This window comes from Sebastes umbrosus, chromosome 22 (genome assembly GCF_015220745.1).
Source record: "Sebastes umbrosus isolate fSebUmb1 chromosome 22, fSebUmb1.pri, whole genome shotgun sequence".
Taxonomy (NCBI): Eukaryota; Metazoa; Chordata; class Actinopteri; order Perciformes; family Sebastidae; genus Sebastes; species Sebastes umbrosus.
In genome coordinates, this window is record NC_051290.1 from 9,211,238 (window position 1) to 9,229,056 (window position 17,819).

Sequence of the window (17,819 nt, forward strand, 5' to 3'; positions counted from 1 at the left end):
AAATGGGTCCATTGTTGTGTGTTGATGCTATCTGGCATAACAGTTCACTGACACACATCGCAGCTCAGTCTGAGCAGCAGCGCACTCATCTGGCTGGAGAAATTAAAGACTCTCCCAGGGCCTCTGAACAAGACACCCACATATGCATACTAAATTAATACACACACAACCCCCATGGTTAGGGACGGAGCATGTCAGAGGTGAGGGATTGTGTTTAAATGGCTTTGAGGGACCATACATTACACAGACAGACACGGTGGGAATAGATAACACTCTACATGTGACATATGTTTGGTAATCACTTTAAAATGCAGATTTTGATAGAGACAGAAGCTCAGCTCTGTCTGTAGTAATGGATGTGTTAATAATGGTGTGGGCTGGTGTTGGAGAGGCTAAGGCGTGGCCAGGTTAGTGGAGCCTCTTTGTCTCGCTCTGCACCCAGGGGACACCCCCCTAAAGGACACCTATACCTTGGGAAGCAAGGTCCTCTGGGAGGTCGGAGGGATGTTTGTGCTGCTGGAGGCGTCTGTCTGTCTGGTGTGTGAGTTTGTCTCAAAAAAGTGAACACCTTAAGGTGTAAACATGTTTTATTATATCTTTGGTACATGGATTTGCAACACTAATGAAGAATTGCAGCTGGAGAAAAATCACTGTGTTTGTGTTTTACTGTGATTTTTGACTGAAAGAACTCCATTCTGAAATACAGATGAGATGAAAAGAACTCCATTCATTGCATATCTTAAATTCCACATGCACTTTTCAGAATCTAATTTAAATTAAACTGCAGTTTATGACTAAAATTGGTTTTATTTTCATAATTTTGGCCAAGGGTTTTATTGGTTACGAGAACATAAATCACATAAGAAAATAAGTCCAATTGGACAAGAAACACGAGCAGCATTTTGGTCTGGTGTTCACAGACAGCTGATGTCGTCTAGTGCTCATTCAGTGGGAGCAGACAATTTTATCCTTGGCACACAGGCCATTAGGCACACAGGCCATTTCGGTAGAATATGACAATAGAATAGAAATAATTTTGTTTTACTTTTGTACGGCACTTTGTAGTCGAAAGTTTTGCTGGTGTCCGGAAGTTGCTTTCAGTCCAAAAATGGCCTGAGCGTAGCCCTGCTGCTGGTCACTGACTTTGCAATGGAACGAAAAATAGAGTGCTCCAGGGATGACGTATTTTTGTAGGCCAACCAGGAAGGGATTGTTCCAATGGGTTTGGGATTATTTCAGAAAATAGACACTGTGGCAAACACACATTTATGATACTTAGACATCATGTTAAAGCATTTTTTTAATCTGTTTTAGTGGTGTTTACCCATTATTTAACCTGCAGTAATACTCTGTTTTGGTGATCGGAGATGGCAATCTGTGCTTTTTATGAGCAATAAGAATATTTTTCTGCTGAGAAATGTAGTCGTTAAACAGTCATACATGATTATATTGCAATGGTTATGTTGTGAAATTGCATGTTTTAACGATATCATCACATTTTATCAATGGACACATCACAAATCATACTAACTGAATCTTTTTGTGTGTTTTGTCTTCTAGGTGAGTTAAATGGACGGGGGAGAGAGAGAGAGGGACGCTGAGACCGGGGGCTTTGTTCTGGGTATTGTTGAGCTCAGCATCACGGCTACAGGACACAGCTGCACCTGCTCCTCATTGTTCTATTGATTTCAACACTTGGATAAGCACATCTTCAGCTGAGCAGTAAAACTGTGTGCATGTATGTGTGTGCTGCACAGTTCTAGTTGAGACAACCAGATGCCCCCCCCACCCAGGGCTAATCCACTACTACCGTCATCATATACACATAATCCCACCTGTCAACGTGCTTATTCTCACATTAGCAGTTATCACAATCATGTATTACACAGCTTCTGACCCACATTCATGATTTTTGTGCTTTGCTTTTAGAAAGATCTCCTGGAAACTGCAGCACAAATGTCATGCTAACATGGTGACATGTTTCCTCCCTAATTGGCTATCCTTCACTCTAGCCTTCTCTTAACCAATTACCTGAGCCAACTACCCATGAGCCCACAGGGTTCAGAGGTCGCGGCTCTGTGGGTCACACTCCTCAGTACGTGAGGAGTGTTTGCATTGTGTGTATAGGGCGTTGTAAGCTCCAGTATTGAGGACTGCTAGGAAGGTAGAAGCAGCTGGAGGTCCTTTAATCTCTGAGACCCTCAGCAGATTACTGATATAATACACAACCTCTCTGTGAGGGAAAATCTGGACTAGATTAGGCAACCAGGCAGGCTGTGTTTCTACCTCGACTGCAGGTAGACTGACAGATCACTCATTTGCTTTCAGTTAAAACAAAAGAGCTTTATATAAATTCTGGAGGCTTTTAACTGAAGCTTTGTTCTGTGAGTTGTAAGAGAAGTTCATTCATGTTTCTACTTGGAATTGCAAGTGTTTCATATCATTTGACCGGCAGTAAAGCAGCTGGGTTCTATTTCTATTTCTATGATCCATCTCATTCACATTCATGCAGCGTGTTTGGCTTCATGCTCCAGCAGTACTTGTTGTAAATCATTGTTTATATCGCCATATAGTGAGTCTCAATGGGTTGATAGAGAAATGCTTCTACAGGCTTTATATGTTAATGTAGAATCTCAGGTGTTGAGATGCAAAGCCTGGCGCATTCGCTTCATTGTAAACACACTCGTATTCAAACACCTACTACAAATGAGAGACGCTTTATTATGGAAGAATATGTAAATATGGATGGTCCTGGGTTATGTTGAGTAGTGATATTGATGGCAAGCTCACAATAAATGTATCGGTGTAACCTTTTGATCATACAAGTATTCGTCCGAGCGAAAAGCAGATACAGAAAATGACAAAGGATACATGATACAAAACAACACTGTTCATCGGAAAAAGATTTATCATGTCCATAAAATGGTCTAAAATGGCCTTTAGTCAATACAGGATATATGTAATACACATTTTTATGATACAAATTAAAAAAATAGTGGGGAAAATATGTTGAATGGTGTGATTATACACAATAGATTTTCTCAATGTAAGCGGGATCACCAAATGAGTAAAGGAATAAGAAAGAAAACACATTTACACAAATTATTATAACCATTTTAAGATAATAATTAACATTTATTAACACAAATATTTTGTTTTTACTCTTTCTTGTGAAATAGTTTATACTTATACCTCTTCAGGAATGAACAAAGCTTTAAATTAAATATAATAATAAGGGGTCACAAGAAGGCATTATGTCATTTCAAGGGGTCAAGAGGCTGCGAACCACTTCCTCAGTTGACTGCATGGCCAGACCTGTTTGAAATGTGATTTTAGGATGATGGGTGTTATTCTGTATTACATGATCTAGGTGGAGCTGTCATTTTCTGCACATGCTTTTCAATCACATGGATGTTTGCCTGATGAAGGTCGAAATGTCGCTTCATTATGGTTTATTTGAGCTTCCGGTATTCAGTATGTTGATTACTTCTGCTCGTCCTTTGTCCTGAATATATACCAGCTGGTGTTGGATATTCTCCCTATCCACCTTTTTTGTTTGTATTGTAATGTTGTGTCAGGCCATGAGGTGGCGCCACGGTATTAAAAAGCAAAAAGGGTGAGGCCTTGGAAAAGATCAACATTTCAGTCGATGTCTTCATAGAGTGTTAAGCATGGATACCAATAATGACAACATGTAGTGTGAATATAATAGATATCGGTTGGCTGGGTATATTTTTTTATTAAAGGCTGTCTAAACTGAGATATTGAGCTAATATTGCCAGTGAATACATCTCCAATGTATTCCTCTGTAGTGCCTCTTGACCATGCTAGTAGTGCTTTAGAAATCCTGAGTAGTAGCACTGGACAGGTATCCTATGCTGCCTTTCAGTGGTGCTGAAAATACACCATTGTAGTTTCAGCACCATGGACAGGGATTGTGTGGGCTGATGCACAGTAGCATTCAGCACTGCTTCTGTCATTGCTTGTGTCTCTGCCTTGTAGTACAGGATGGTACGTTTGATTTCAGGTCATGCCTAGGGTTACTGTGTCACGAAATCTAGCTGATTTACATGCAGATATACCCAAAAAGCTGGAATCTACATGCAAACAGCAATGGTTAGCACGTTTAGATATGTTTTTGCTGCAGTCAGGTACAAATTCAATGCCTTTCTCGCCCTAAATTTCCACTTTCATGCAATTTTACTATTTTCATGACTCAAAAACTGTGTGCTCAAGAAAAAAAAGACTTTTTTTTCTGTGTGTATTTCTGTTTGCTCTGGAGCTGTGAATTCTCCCAGTCGCTGACGCAGACTGTACCATTTCAGACCTGCCAATAGGGAAGGTTGAAGACACACTGAGTCCACGTTTCCCCCCCTTTGACTCCAGTAAAAGTGGTACCTGCCTTGCTGTTTTTCCAAACGGACAGCCACTGATGCTTCCGTATCCTGTCTCCCCTCCCACACATGGTTTCCTCTAACTCCTCCCTCACCCCACTTTCCCTAATCCCCACACACCACTACCCCTACCTCCCCCTTCTGGTTCACGGTGAGTGGGGAAGTCGTGTATTTAGAGAGACCATATCAGAGGCTTCCCAGGTTCCTGTAGCGTCTGCTGCTACCTCTGCAGCCTGAGTGGTAAAGGGAGGGAGGAGCTCTGTCTCTCTTTCTTGCCTCTCTGCCTTCCTATTGGTCTGCTGTCTCACCTCTTGTTGGTGTGTACTGGCCCACCCCTCCTCTCTCTCTCTATTCCTGTCTCAGATGCAGTTACCCAGGCAGCAGGGAGGGAGGCTTTACAGACACTCACACTCTCTGCATGGGTGAGGAGAGCGGGTGGGTTAGAGGACTAGAGGATATCAGCTCTATCCTCTTCCCTCTTTCATCTACTTGTGGCGATTTGGCGTAAAAAGGAAGTCACCCGGTGAGGTTGGGGGGCTTGTTTCCTCGGACGACCGGCGTCTTTGCCGACGAGAGGAGCGTTCTGAGAGGACTTGTGAAAGTCATTTAGTTTTCTTCGTGTGGTGAGCGGTGAGAGAGGGCAGCCATGGCTCACGCCGCAGCTCACATTAAGAAGGCCAGGTCCGAGATGGATCAACCTCCGGACCTGAAGGCTCTGGAGAAAGCCAAAGAGAGGAGGAAGCGTTCCCGGGAACGGGCCGAACGCAAGCGCAAGGTACCGGGCAGTCTCACTGGAATCACCCCACCTATTCATCTTCCCTCCCAATCAGTGTTTTACTGGTTACTTCATCCCACTTCCAGTCATCCCACTACCAGTCATCCCTCCACCTCATCATCGTCAGAGTGTCACTTCACCTTTACCGAATGAAGAAGACTTCATCCGGGTCCATTATCGAGCACTGCGGAAGAGTTCTGATCATCCTGATCAAAGACTACCAATGTCCTTATCTGTACTATCTCTACCTCCACCTGCATTATCATCTATACAGTAGAGTGTAAAGGGACTCATTTATGGAAACACTCTTGTTTAGATGGAATGAAATCTGAGGATTCTAAAGCATTGAACTGTGTTCTGTGATCATCGGCCTATTGTTACCCGCCAAGCCACCAGAAACACAAATCACAGTAAGCTGTGATTCCAGCAGGACATGGCCATAATGATTACACTCCGCTTGATCCCTGCTGCTGTCAGTGCTCATCCTCATCTCATCATGTGCACCGCTGAAGGATCTTCCTCAATCCATCCTTCATTCCACTCCTCATTCTGTCATCACCTGCCTGCCTGCACACAATATTATAAATGACCTCTGTACAAGTCATCAATCACTCCATCAGTGTTGCTGTCTCCCCAGCTCAAACGTTTCCCAATGTGGGCACCACTCCTCCTCATACAGTCAAATTCCTACAAATACCTCTGCTCGTCTCCCCGTAGATACACCTACGCAGATCACTCTCTGGTGCATTGCTAGGCTGCGCAGTGTATGTTCATTGTGTTTGCTCACGGATAGACACATCCTCTCATGCAAACAGTAAATCCTGTGGTTTTATTGGTACGGTGTACTGCTGAGATATGCTCTGTCTTTGTGGTAAGTGATTCTATAGTGAAGGCTTTACTCTAACAAGCCATTTTGGGGGAGTGTGTTTGGGCACATGATTCTGTGCAGGATTACTGTTCTGGCTTTTTTGGCAGCACAGCAGATGGCATGCCAGCATACAGGCACCGGATACACATAGAGGTTTGTGATGCACTGTTAGGAAAGTTATGTGAATTTATTTTGATGCCAGTAAAACCAGCCCAGTCTCCTTTCCCTCGAAACGTAATTGCAGTTTAGTTTTATGAGAACGTAATTTTGATAGAAAAATTAGAGACATACCTGGCAATTAACCATTAGGAGGTGTTAGCTTGGATCATTGCATACGACTGTTGAATGAAATGGAAATGGAGGAAGGCATAAGGCAACGTATTCTCATACAACGGTTTGTATGATATCTTATGAAAAAGTTATTTCTCATTTTTCGTCAACCCGTTCTCACTTTCAACTCATCAAATACTGGTTGGTCAGTGCCCCTCGGCATCGGAGACCGACGCACGGGTTACCCCTCTTGCATTACTTTTGGACGGACCGGGGACGGCGTGTCAATGTACGCTCGTTACATGCATAGTGTCCTTTCAAAATAAACTTCCGTTTTCAGAGGAAGTTAGGTTTAAGCAAAACAACCACTTAGATAGGGTCAGGAAACGGTCGTGGTTGATGTTAACTTCCCTGACCAATGACTCCTATGACTTACTGTACTGACGATCCTGGCGAGTCATGTGACTAAAGACTGACATGACAAAATGAATCAACGCTACTTTTCGTTTCACATGGGATACGAACACCGGTCTCTTTGACCCATCCACCACCGCCACGCCCAACTGCCCAGAACTGACTATAATGCTACTAATACTACGTCACTTGCTCCGACCATCGAATAACGCCGCGGGTGGGTTTACATTGGAGTTAGTTGAAAGCCTGGTTCGTCACATACTGTTGCTAAAGGGTGCCTCAGTGCGCCAAACGGCGGTATTTGAAGAGTTGGGAGTGAGAACGTGTTGCTCATTACATGCATACAGTTTTCAAAATAAACTTCCGTCTTCACAGGAAGGAACTTCTTTAGGTTTAGGCAACAAAACTTCTCAGTTAGGTTTAGGCAAGAAAACAACTTAATTAGATAAGTTTGGCTCAAAATAACTCCGGAAGTGGTGTTACTTAAGTACGTAACTTACGTGATAAATAAATCAACTTTGACTTCTGGTTTTACACGGGACACGAACGCCGGTCTCCTGGAAGTCTGGTATTTTTTGACGCACCAATCCATCCCGACCTCGTCCCTACGCAGCGTTCTCCACTATTTGTGTTTCCTTGTTCGCGATTACATGAATTACACACAAATTGATTTCATGGGATATACATGAATTACAGTACATTACTTTTCGTAGGTATAGCTACGAACAGTGTATGGTACCAGCCTGCATAAGGACCTCTGATTGAGGCTGCAGAATTTGCATTGTGAATAGTCAACCCTGTTCAATTTCAACTTATGATTCTTAAGTAAGAGATAATACCTGCCAAGTTGTATATTTCATGATTATAATGGATGACGCTGACGCTAAGAACCACCTGAACCAATGTGGAAGGTGGTTTGCCTCAATAGCTAAGCCTTGCTGTCGCTGTCAATACCCATAGTTTAATACTGGCACATTCATTTGGAACGGCAAACAAATACATACATCATAGGAGTCAGTTACTAAAAGTTAACCCACACCTTACAACCAATCAAAATGTAGAGTTTCCAGTGGCCATGGTATAAAGAAAAATAACAGATTTGTAAAGGAGTGTCAGCTTGATATAGTTCATGTTAGCATGAAAGGGAAATAGAGGATGACATTAGGGAGCATATAATAGGAACATTATCCAATCTTCAATCTGTTATCATGATGTGTCTAACTGAAAAAGCTGACCTTTTCCTCATAGTGATAATGGTTCTGATACAGACCATCACTTGGCATCAAAACAACACTGAGGCCCAGTCGTGACCTTTGTACGTGTTTGGATGAAGAGCTGTTATGTTGTTTTAATGTTTTCTCTGTCTCGTCCCCCTTCACTGCACTGTACAAGAGATTATCACATGGGATTATCGGAGTGCTCTCTCTCTCTCTGCCTCAACACACACACACACACACACACCTAAAAGTGATTAATAGATGCAATTTGGTGGATTGTCCACCAAGTGCCAGAGGGCAGTCATTTACATCACGCACACTGCTATCAAATCACACTTTTATCACCAGTGGTCGGTCCGGCTGGAGTCCATTAAGCATGTAAATGGTGCTCAGTGGGTATCAGAGGGCTTGGCATGGACAATCCATGGATAAAGCATGTTGTTATGAAATGCTGCAACACACATTGTGGACGTACTATTGGATTTCCTCTCAAATACGTCATCATTGATGCACAGTTCGAGTGCTAGCATCACCACTTATATAACAAAGCAAGTAAACAGCATCCTGTAAACACGGTCCGGTAGTGTGAATGCAGCAAACATCCGTTACATGCTGAGGGATCATATGGTGACCCGGGCACGGTCTGACTGCTTCATCTGCACCTTTATTTCTGTTGTACATTGATGCTTTCATAAGTATATTTCATCATTTAGTGAGAAGACCCCCCTGTTTTATTGTCTCCTCGTGTTAAGTTCATTGTTGATGCTGCTTATTGTTAATAGAAACTCAACACTTCCTCCATGTTTACCTGTTGTCTTGATAAATCAGTATAATGTACATTAACACAGCACTAATTCCACCAGTACAACAGTCATGTACTCACCACTCTGCTGCTCTGAGTTTTGTTTTACAGAAATACTGTTTTCATTCACTAATTATTTCCAGTCACTTCCATTTTGCCGGGTTTTATTTTTATCTCTGTTAATCTACCCTCAATAAACCTGAACACTTCTTGAACACATATTTCTCACTAAAAGCCTTTCAGCAGCTCAAAGAGCATAACCCTGTTCCTGACACGCATTTATTTTGAAAATAAGTGTTGATGCATTTCATTTAATAGCATAAAAAAAACTGCAAAGAAGAAGCAAAGTCGAAGCGAACAGTTTTCCTGTTTGAAAGAGACACATGAATCTGTAGTCATACACGTAATGTGAAGGTAATTCCACCCTCATCACTGTTTTTTACCTAGCCTGTAAGCGACAGGCCTTTATTTGTTTCTGCTGACATCCAGCCATTGTTTGAGACGTGACCATTATTTGATAATTTGCAAAATCGCAATGCACAAAATACAACTGTTTCACAAAAAACTGCAGTTTATTTTGAAATTCAGTAAATGCTGGCTGTGTTTAGGATGCTCAAAGCAAAATCGAAACCAGGCTCCAACCATTACAGAAAAATTGCAACAAATGTTACATTGAGTTTGGATGCCATGTCCATCCTAAATATTGAATCATTTTTTGGCTGACTCACCGGATGTGGACTGTGGATATCAGTCTGCCACTGGCCGCGTATCTCACACTAATAGACCAGACCAGCATGGCTTTATGGCTCCAAGCTACAGACCAGACCAGCATGGCATCAGCATTCTGCACAGCAGCTAATTGGGAGTAGTATGTCCCAATTGTATGTATACTGCATATAACAGTACGTACTCTGTAAGGGCAATTACAGTATGTACTCTAACTCTTTTAGTATGCTGGTCGTTTCATTTAGTTAACACTTTAGCACAGCTGTCGGTGTATCCTCAGACACATATAGAATGTGTAATCTCACTTTTTTTTTTTGTAGCAGTATTCCTAGTGACTAATATTTTTCCGGTGACATTTGTAAAGATTCCTGTAGTCATTTCTGTTCTGGTATAGAATCGAGTGCAGCATGACTCGACACCGTTTACGTAATCGATGGAGAAAACGATTCGCTGAGCAGCTTCCCGTCTCCCATCTGTGTGTTTTGGCCGGGAGGGACGCTCAAACCAAACGGAAACAGCTGATACCCCATACTGCAGTAGACTCCTAAAATGATGCCCATGCTGACACGTGGTGGAGGACACAATAAGTTAACAGGCCTTTTTTAGCCTGGTGTGTATCTTTCACATTGTGATCTACGCAGTCATTGCTGATTGAGATGATATACCCGTCTGTTCTCCAAAACGTCTGTCTCTCCTTTTATTATTATTATTCACCTCACACTTCTTCTCATTATCTAACAAGATCTGTAGGACTCTTCATGCATTTCAATTCAACCTTAACACACAGTTTGTCCTATGTGTGTCTCTCTCACACACTGCTTTGTCTCCTCTTGCACTTGCTCAAGCACTGCAGTGCAATCCTGACACATGCGGTCTCCTCTGCAGGTATATTTAATACATCCAGAGAAGGCTGCATGGAGGCAACCCTTCACCTCCGTCCAATTGTTATCTCTTTCTCTCGATCATGTTCCCCGTCACACCTCCTCCCTCAGTATGCCTTTCCTCCCCCTCTCCCACCTTGTTCTCTCTCTCTCTGCTGTCTACATCTGCAGTACAGCAGGATGCTGCTCAGCTGTGAAATGCACATTCACCTTTTGTCTGTCCTAAAGTCGACCAAAGCAAATGTGTCCCAGTGTCTCTGTCTCTTTCCCTGTGCCTATGTAAGGTACCTGTAGTAGATATAAGAGTTTGTCTCCATACTGATGACAGCTACAAACTTGTAAAACTGCAATGATTCATTTTCACGCTTCCAAAAACATAAAAGTGGTGTTCGTTTATGAACGTTATCTTACAGAACAAAACGTGCAAGCATCATAAACGTGTGTTTGCCACAGAGCTTATTTTCTGCAATAATCCAAAACCCAATGGAACAATCCCATTGGCTTTTTGTCGAGGGAACCCAGGGCGACGCTAACTTCCTGGTTGACCTACAACAATACGTCATCCCTGGAGCACTCTACTGTTGTGTAATGGTCATGACTGAGTGAGTTTGCTGACTTTATGAGCAACTCTTACGCTATGTTTTAACATGTAATGACATTAACATTGCAGCGTCTTTACTGTAAAAGTAAAACAAGAAGTAAACCCAGCCACTGAGTCAGGACGCCGTAATGATGATGTCTGAAAGCAACTGACTCAGAAGGATGGTGGGAAATGTAGAGAAATTCAGAGCGTCATCATCCTGTAATTGTCAATTATAGCCATGATGGCCACTGTTCAGAAATTATGTAGTTCCACTGTAACAGTAATGTATCCCAATGTTTACTCAACCAGCCTACCGACTATCTGCTCTTAAAGAGTGAGGATTTAGTATCTCGTGATGATATGATCCAGTGGCTCGTCTACACTGTCTGAAGAAGAAATCTGGTCACTAGATTATGAATATATGCCAATACAAAAGTATTGCTTTTAGTTGGACTCTAATACAGTACAATTTTATACCTTTACTAAGGTAATATTAAGTATTGAACCAAGGGGAACAGCACTGTTTTTGGATATTGTTTTTGCCTTCTTGCCAATGCACCTGGTCCAATATTGTGATGGTGTGATGTTTACTGTGTAGAGTGTGGAGGTTGGGATGGAAGGTTGCATAGAAGTGGTCAGATCTCTGTACTGTTCACACTACAAATTCTATTCATTCTACCTTTAAACACTGGGGACAAGTCAGTATTGACACTTTTAGTACATAACCACAATCACCATCTTTCCTTTACATTCACCATGTGGTGTTTGTTACCTATCCTTAACCATACTTTGAGTATATTGTAGTCGTGATGCATGGATAATGACGGGGTATCTGTTCAAAATGCTGGCTGTTGGCCGTCGTGCTGACCTATAGTGGGTGTGACACATTTTGTGACGTCAGCGCCCCGGTTTGGTTCTGGTTGGAGGCCTTTATATCGCATGTTAAGGGCACAATGCATTCTATCTGTGAATGTTTAACAGATGTACTGTATGTAATAAATGGAAGAAAAACATTATGGTGACATCGACAAAAAGTATGTTTGTGTATGTGCGAGACAATGATTGTTCCACTATCGTGTCATTCTGTGCTAAATTCTGCTGCTTACTCTTGTGTGAGTGAGAATATCTACATCAGTATGACTGCAGAGACATGAAACCTCTCAGAGGCTGTTGCCTTGACTACAGTGCCAGCTGTTCCAACTGAAAACTTCTCTGAAAAACTTGTTTGGCTCTCACATTTCATACTTAATTACTTGATCGACTCACCCAGAGGAGTTGTTATGAAACTCCTTCCAGAGACTGATTGAAATGAATTGAACAATTACATAATTCCTCCTTAATCTTCCCCTGCCTGGTCGTCCTGTTCTCTGGCTCTTTCTTTCTTTTTCTGTCTCTTATCTCTAAAATATAACAGGAGATTGATGGTGTAATACTAATCCGCTGTAGGGCCCCAGTGCAGTAGTAATCCATTTGCCATTTTCGCCATGGTTGTTTTTATGGCCATTTGTGTTTGACACAGGGCATTTCAGTCTAAGCCTTTTCAAAGTATTAGTTGTTGAGTAAATGGACCTCAGCTGGAACATTATTTAGCTTTTCTGATAAGAGGCTTGATATACCGTTTGCAGACTTGATGCGAATTGAAATATAAGAGTGAGTCTTAATACTTAAAAAGCTGTAGGGAAAGCATGAAGAGGGACAGAAATGAACAATAATCCTGTTGAAATGGTTTGCCAGGTGCAGCATTACTGTATGTGTGACTCATTAGAGCAGCTGTGATTGTCCAAGTGGGCACTCTGTCTCTACACACCTTTCTAGAGCTTTCCAGTATGTGGGCAGCACTGAGAGGAACATGAACAGAAACATTGACTGATTGGAGCGTTAAAAAAAAGCAAAAATTATACTTTAAGTATTACTGTACAGTAGTTATCCACTTCCCATAGCCTGGAGTGCTGGATGAAAATGTGAACTCACATGTCTGGATGAACGTATCTTCCAAGGTAGCCAATGGATGCACGTCTTACTTAGGTTTTATGGGTTAGTGGCCACTAGCCTATTTGGTCTTTTGACCCACGGTTGCTGTCTGCAGCATCTGGAGAAATATCCAGGCAAAAACTAAGACAGATATATTTTGGAAAACTTCCTGTACAGCTTTAATCCAGACCTTTGAATCAACGCCTATATCTCTAATTTGGTGGGATGAAGCACAAGCCTTGTTGTAAAGCATTGCCCATCCTACGAAGTTGCTAACTAGGATGCTATGGGCTACTTTGGAATGTAAACAATCACAATTTTTCCTGGTATCCCCGACAATTTCTGCCATGCCTGAGATTGTTCAGGAACCAAGAGTAAAGGCCTCAGTATGTGTCAAACAAAGTGCTCGTTGGATCGCCTAACAGTGTCTTTGTTTTTGTGGGGAACCGGTTCGACAATTTCTGTAACTTTCCAAAACAGACAATCCAACAATCAAACCCACTTTACGCTCTCAAACTCTCTTTTGTCAGTCTTCAAACAACTACTTTCATCACTTTTTATGTGTACAGCTGATTGCCACATTTGTATGATTCATTGTGTCAAGACAACAAAGACACCCAAAAGATACAGAATTCTTGGAGAGAGGTTTGGCAGGCAGTAGGATGCAGCGAGGATACAACAGCAGGCTTTTTCGACCCAACTTTGAGTGGAACTGAGTTGGATCACTTTTGCCTTTAGATGTGGTCGACAACATAGATGTATTAAGAAAAACTGGATGACATTTTCCATGATGGCATTGGCGCCCAATTCATTCCCATTAAGTTGGGGGTAAAAGTAGTTTTTGGCCAGTGTGTCACGTCATACTGTGCCAAAATTGTCTCACAGATCAGCAGTGTTCGTTGGGGGGCTTGGTCAACATGTTGTACAGTTCATTTGAAGCATACTGCGGCATTAAAGTTACATAATCCCGGTAAAAGAGAGACACAGAATGAACTTTTCCTCCATTATTTTCTACAGTGAAGTGAGTATAACTTCTGCCTCCTCTCAATGCCAGAATGCCCCTATAGACGCGAGGTATGGAGGTCAGCGTATTTGGTTTCAAAGCTCAAATTAGTTGAACTTTGGCCACAAAACCTTTCAGAAAATCATGGTATGGCACACTGCTACAGCCCACAGCAGCCTTGCATAGAATCTGATCAAAAAAATCCAATCAGAGTGAGTTTGGATTAACGGCGTCCAATGGACAGCCATGTATGTAAAAATGTTGGCAAAAAGTATGCTTTCTTTTTCCATCAAGGCTTTTTTCCATCTGGGTTGATTTGGATGTTCCTCTGACAGTCCAACCCCCCTCCAGAGCATTACATTATTTAGCTGTCCTGCTGGCAAAGCCACTCTCCTGTCTGTTTTTACATCTAATCTCAGGCCACAGCTGGATGCTCAACTAATGCAATTTAGGGGGGAAATGTTTGTAGCAGAGATGTTAATCACTGCCTCCACCAACCCCCCCTCTCACCTCCATAACATCTATCTGCTGTATGGATCTATCTTCTGATCTGCTGCAGATTTAGACTGTTTGTACACTCTAAGTCTATGTTCACAGTGGGTAACTGTATTTCAATCATTCAACTACAGAAATCTTTTCTGGTAATGGTTTAATTTATTTCTGCAGCTTTTCCCTTGTTTGTTTTACTGGAAACTTCCACTGGAACCTAAAAACGTTTGCTTGTCCCAAAAAACAACTAATTTATGTGATTGTATGTGTACGGTAGAAGAAAGATTTACTCAGCTTGGTGCTGCAGAAAACAGAACAGGTGGCATATTGTTCTGGATTTTAATTTTTTCCAAACACACAATTGCTCGTACTCTGAATCAGAAAATGTCCTCTTTACTCATAATGGCTCCATGATGCCCTCCACCACGAACGAAATCTTCACTTAAGCCACCTCCTCCCCCCCACACACTGATGGTATTTCAGACATTGATGTTGAGCATGCACCACTGTTTGATGCTGAACTGGGATTGGCAAAATCCTGGATTAGAGCATTTATAATCTGGTTGCTGTGGCTCTATGGGACACTGCATCTCAGGAGAGACACCAATGCTATCACCATGGCAACCAAAAGATGGAAAATCCACTATAGAGAGTAACAGCAGGGTCTACCCTGGAAGTGCAGAGACACACTGGTTGATAGTACTGGATTATGGTAGTGTATTGGCAGGATCTGCATCTTGGGCTTTCTACAGTAAATTAAATTCCCTTATTCTTGGCTTTAGTTTATCAATGTAGCTGGTGGTTGTTGGACATTCGGGTCTCTGTGAGATCTTCACATATTCAGTCTGAAAGTTTGAATCTGTCAATCTGATGATTTCTCGATGTGAAATAGACGCACATAAGACCAGCGGCTGTGTCGGACACTGTCGCCACAGTGATGTGATGTGCAGTGCAGTATAGCAGATGATGGTGTGGCTTAGTTATGCAAGGGGGAAAGATCGTCCAAAGGAGCTTAGCCTTAGAGCTATCTGCCGCAGCGCCTTTTCGGAGAAGTCAAGATTTAGCTACTTTAGGTCTTAATGGACAACACTCACTTTTTGGGAATTTGGACCTCAAAGATTTGGCATCAAACCATCTCTGGCTACAGAACAGTGCCATAGATAGCTCTGCTTGGCATACACAATCACATTTTCTCACCTACCTCTAGTGGAATCCGGCCATTGAATGGGTGGGTAGGGAGCCCCTAAGGATAGCTGCAGAAAAGAGGTTTCTTATGTTATGAGAAAGTTTATAGTGCTCACAAGAAGGTTTATAGTCTCTCTTGATCAGTACTCTTACTTGTTAAGAATGGATTTAACTAACTACCATGTATTTTACTTACGGTGACCAGACGTCCCGGTTATTATACTTACATAGACGTTATCATGTTCCACTCATTAATTCATTTGTGCAAACGAGATAATACAGAGAGGCAGCACAGCACATCCCGCTACAGTCTAACTAGAGTGATGTTGCGCGCTGTCAAGCCAGAATTACACACAGACACAAAAGATCCGCTGGTTACATTTTGTGCAATTTTGAACCACAGAACCCTCCGTGCTTGTGTGCACATCAAACGTGTTGTTTAGATTCATTATTCTACACAGTTCCTTCTGCGCATCAACAGGCATTTCACTTCGTTTATAACTCCCTTAGGACCGTCCGTTCCTGTCAGTCTTTCACCCGGTATCTCCATCCTGGCCAAAATGTCACCTGAGCTCCACAATTTTAATTATAATAGCCTGTGGCTGCTGTGGCAAGCAACATGATGTGTTCGGGTTCAAAACTAAAGTTGAAAATGAATTTCCGTACCAAGGCCCAGACAACAATATGTTTCCTCTGAGGAAAACTCTCTACGGGACTCCCAAACTATCAGTAAGTCATGAGGGGGATAGTCTGTGATTAAAGGGGTTGAAAGTAGTGATAAATGTGATAAATCATTTTTGTCACAGTCTCTAATGCACCCTGCTATAATAATGCCTTCTTTCTGATCCCAGTCCGTGCTCAAGTGTGCCACAGGTGCGTTTGAACGGACCTTTCACATTACATGTAGTCATTTGACCCATTGATTAGCAGCTTTAAATATAGAAAGTCTCACAAGTGTTATGGAATTGTACGTAATGGCCACAGTGTGGACCCTGCCATCAGTAAAGCAGATGGTACAGTGTAATGGATGGAGTGAAGCAGTTAAGTGCAGAAAAGGCAGTAGAGATAGTGGAGCGGTGAAAATAGACGCGATAATTCTGATTCAGTGTCAAGACAGAAGAGCACAGCATCTGAACTCCAGGAAGAGCGAGGTGGTGCCAAGAGGTGTGATATTAGTGTTACTACCTGGAGACTGTGTGTGTGTGTGTTTTACTTTTCACATTCATTCCCATCATTCCTCCGTGCAGCTATTCTCCCTTCTGCATACTCATCAGGCTCCTTTTATCTTCCTCTCTCTCTTTCTGTCTTCTCCTATCAGAGCCATTCTTCTTCTCATCTCTCGTTCAGCTCTGTGGGTGTTTGGTCGGCTATTTTAGGCAGGTTCATCATCCCTCCACACAACAGTTTCTTTGTGTGTCTTTGAGATGCTATGCTAAGGTTGCAGGGTTTGTAAGAATGCTATAGTCACACCAATTAAATTAAACAGAGCTGGTAGAGGCTCACTGAGATTAATTTGCCCCACTGGATCCAGTCCAGGCACCGACATCGCTACCTACAAGTGTGTGTGTGTGAGTGTGTGTTTTCTGTTTACTCACAGCTTGTCCTTCAGGGTATCAGAGTCTCTTAAAACCAAACTGGAATGACATCTGGAGACATTTAGAAGCAGTAGATTGGAGCTTGGTGTAACTTTAGCAAGCTAACATTCAGATTGTTTTTTGAAGTGAACAATATTCTCCCTTTCATGTTTGTAATGCAAATTAACTAGTTGTCAAAGAGTTTTAAAGATGTGGTTTGTCTGAACGTATTCCCAGTTTTTAAACTGATATTTTGATAGATGATCATGGATAAAATTTAATATCATCAACTCAACATAAAAGAAACGCTGACTTTTGTTGCACGTCTTTCCCCATCTCCCTCTCCCCTAATTTCCTGTCATCTCTCTACTGTCGGCTATCAAATAAAATCATAGATGACTTAACTTTTTATCACTTCAACAGTTTCTAAAATTAGTTTTACAAGTTCATTTTGAAATATGTGCTGGGAGATGTGTTTTTTGTTTTGTTAAGAGATATTTGAAAGTGTTTTTTTCAACCCTATACCCTATAGGATACAATTAATTCCTTCTTTCTTCTTCTCTTGGTGTTTCGGGATTACCATGGGTAATTTTGTACCACTGTTATTTTTACGATATGATGAAAGTTTAATCATCTGGAGAAACTGGGGAAAAAAAGGATACAACAA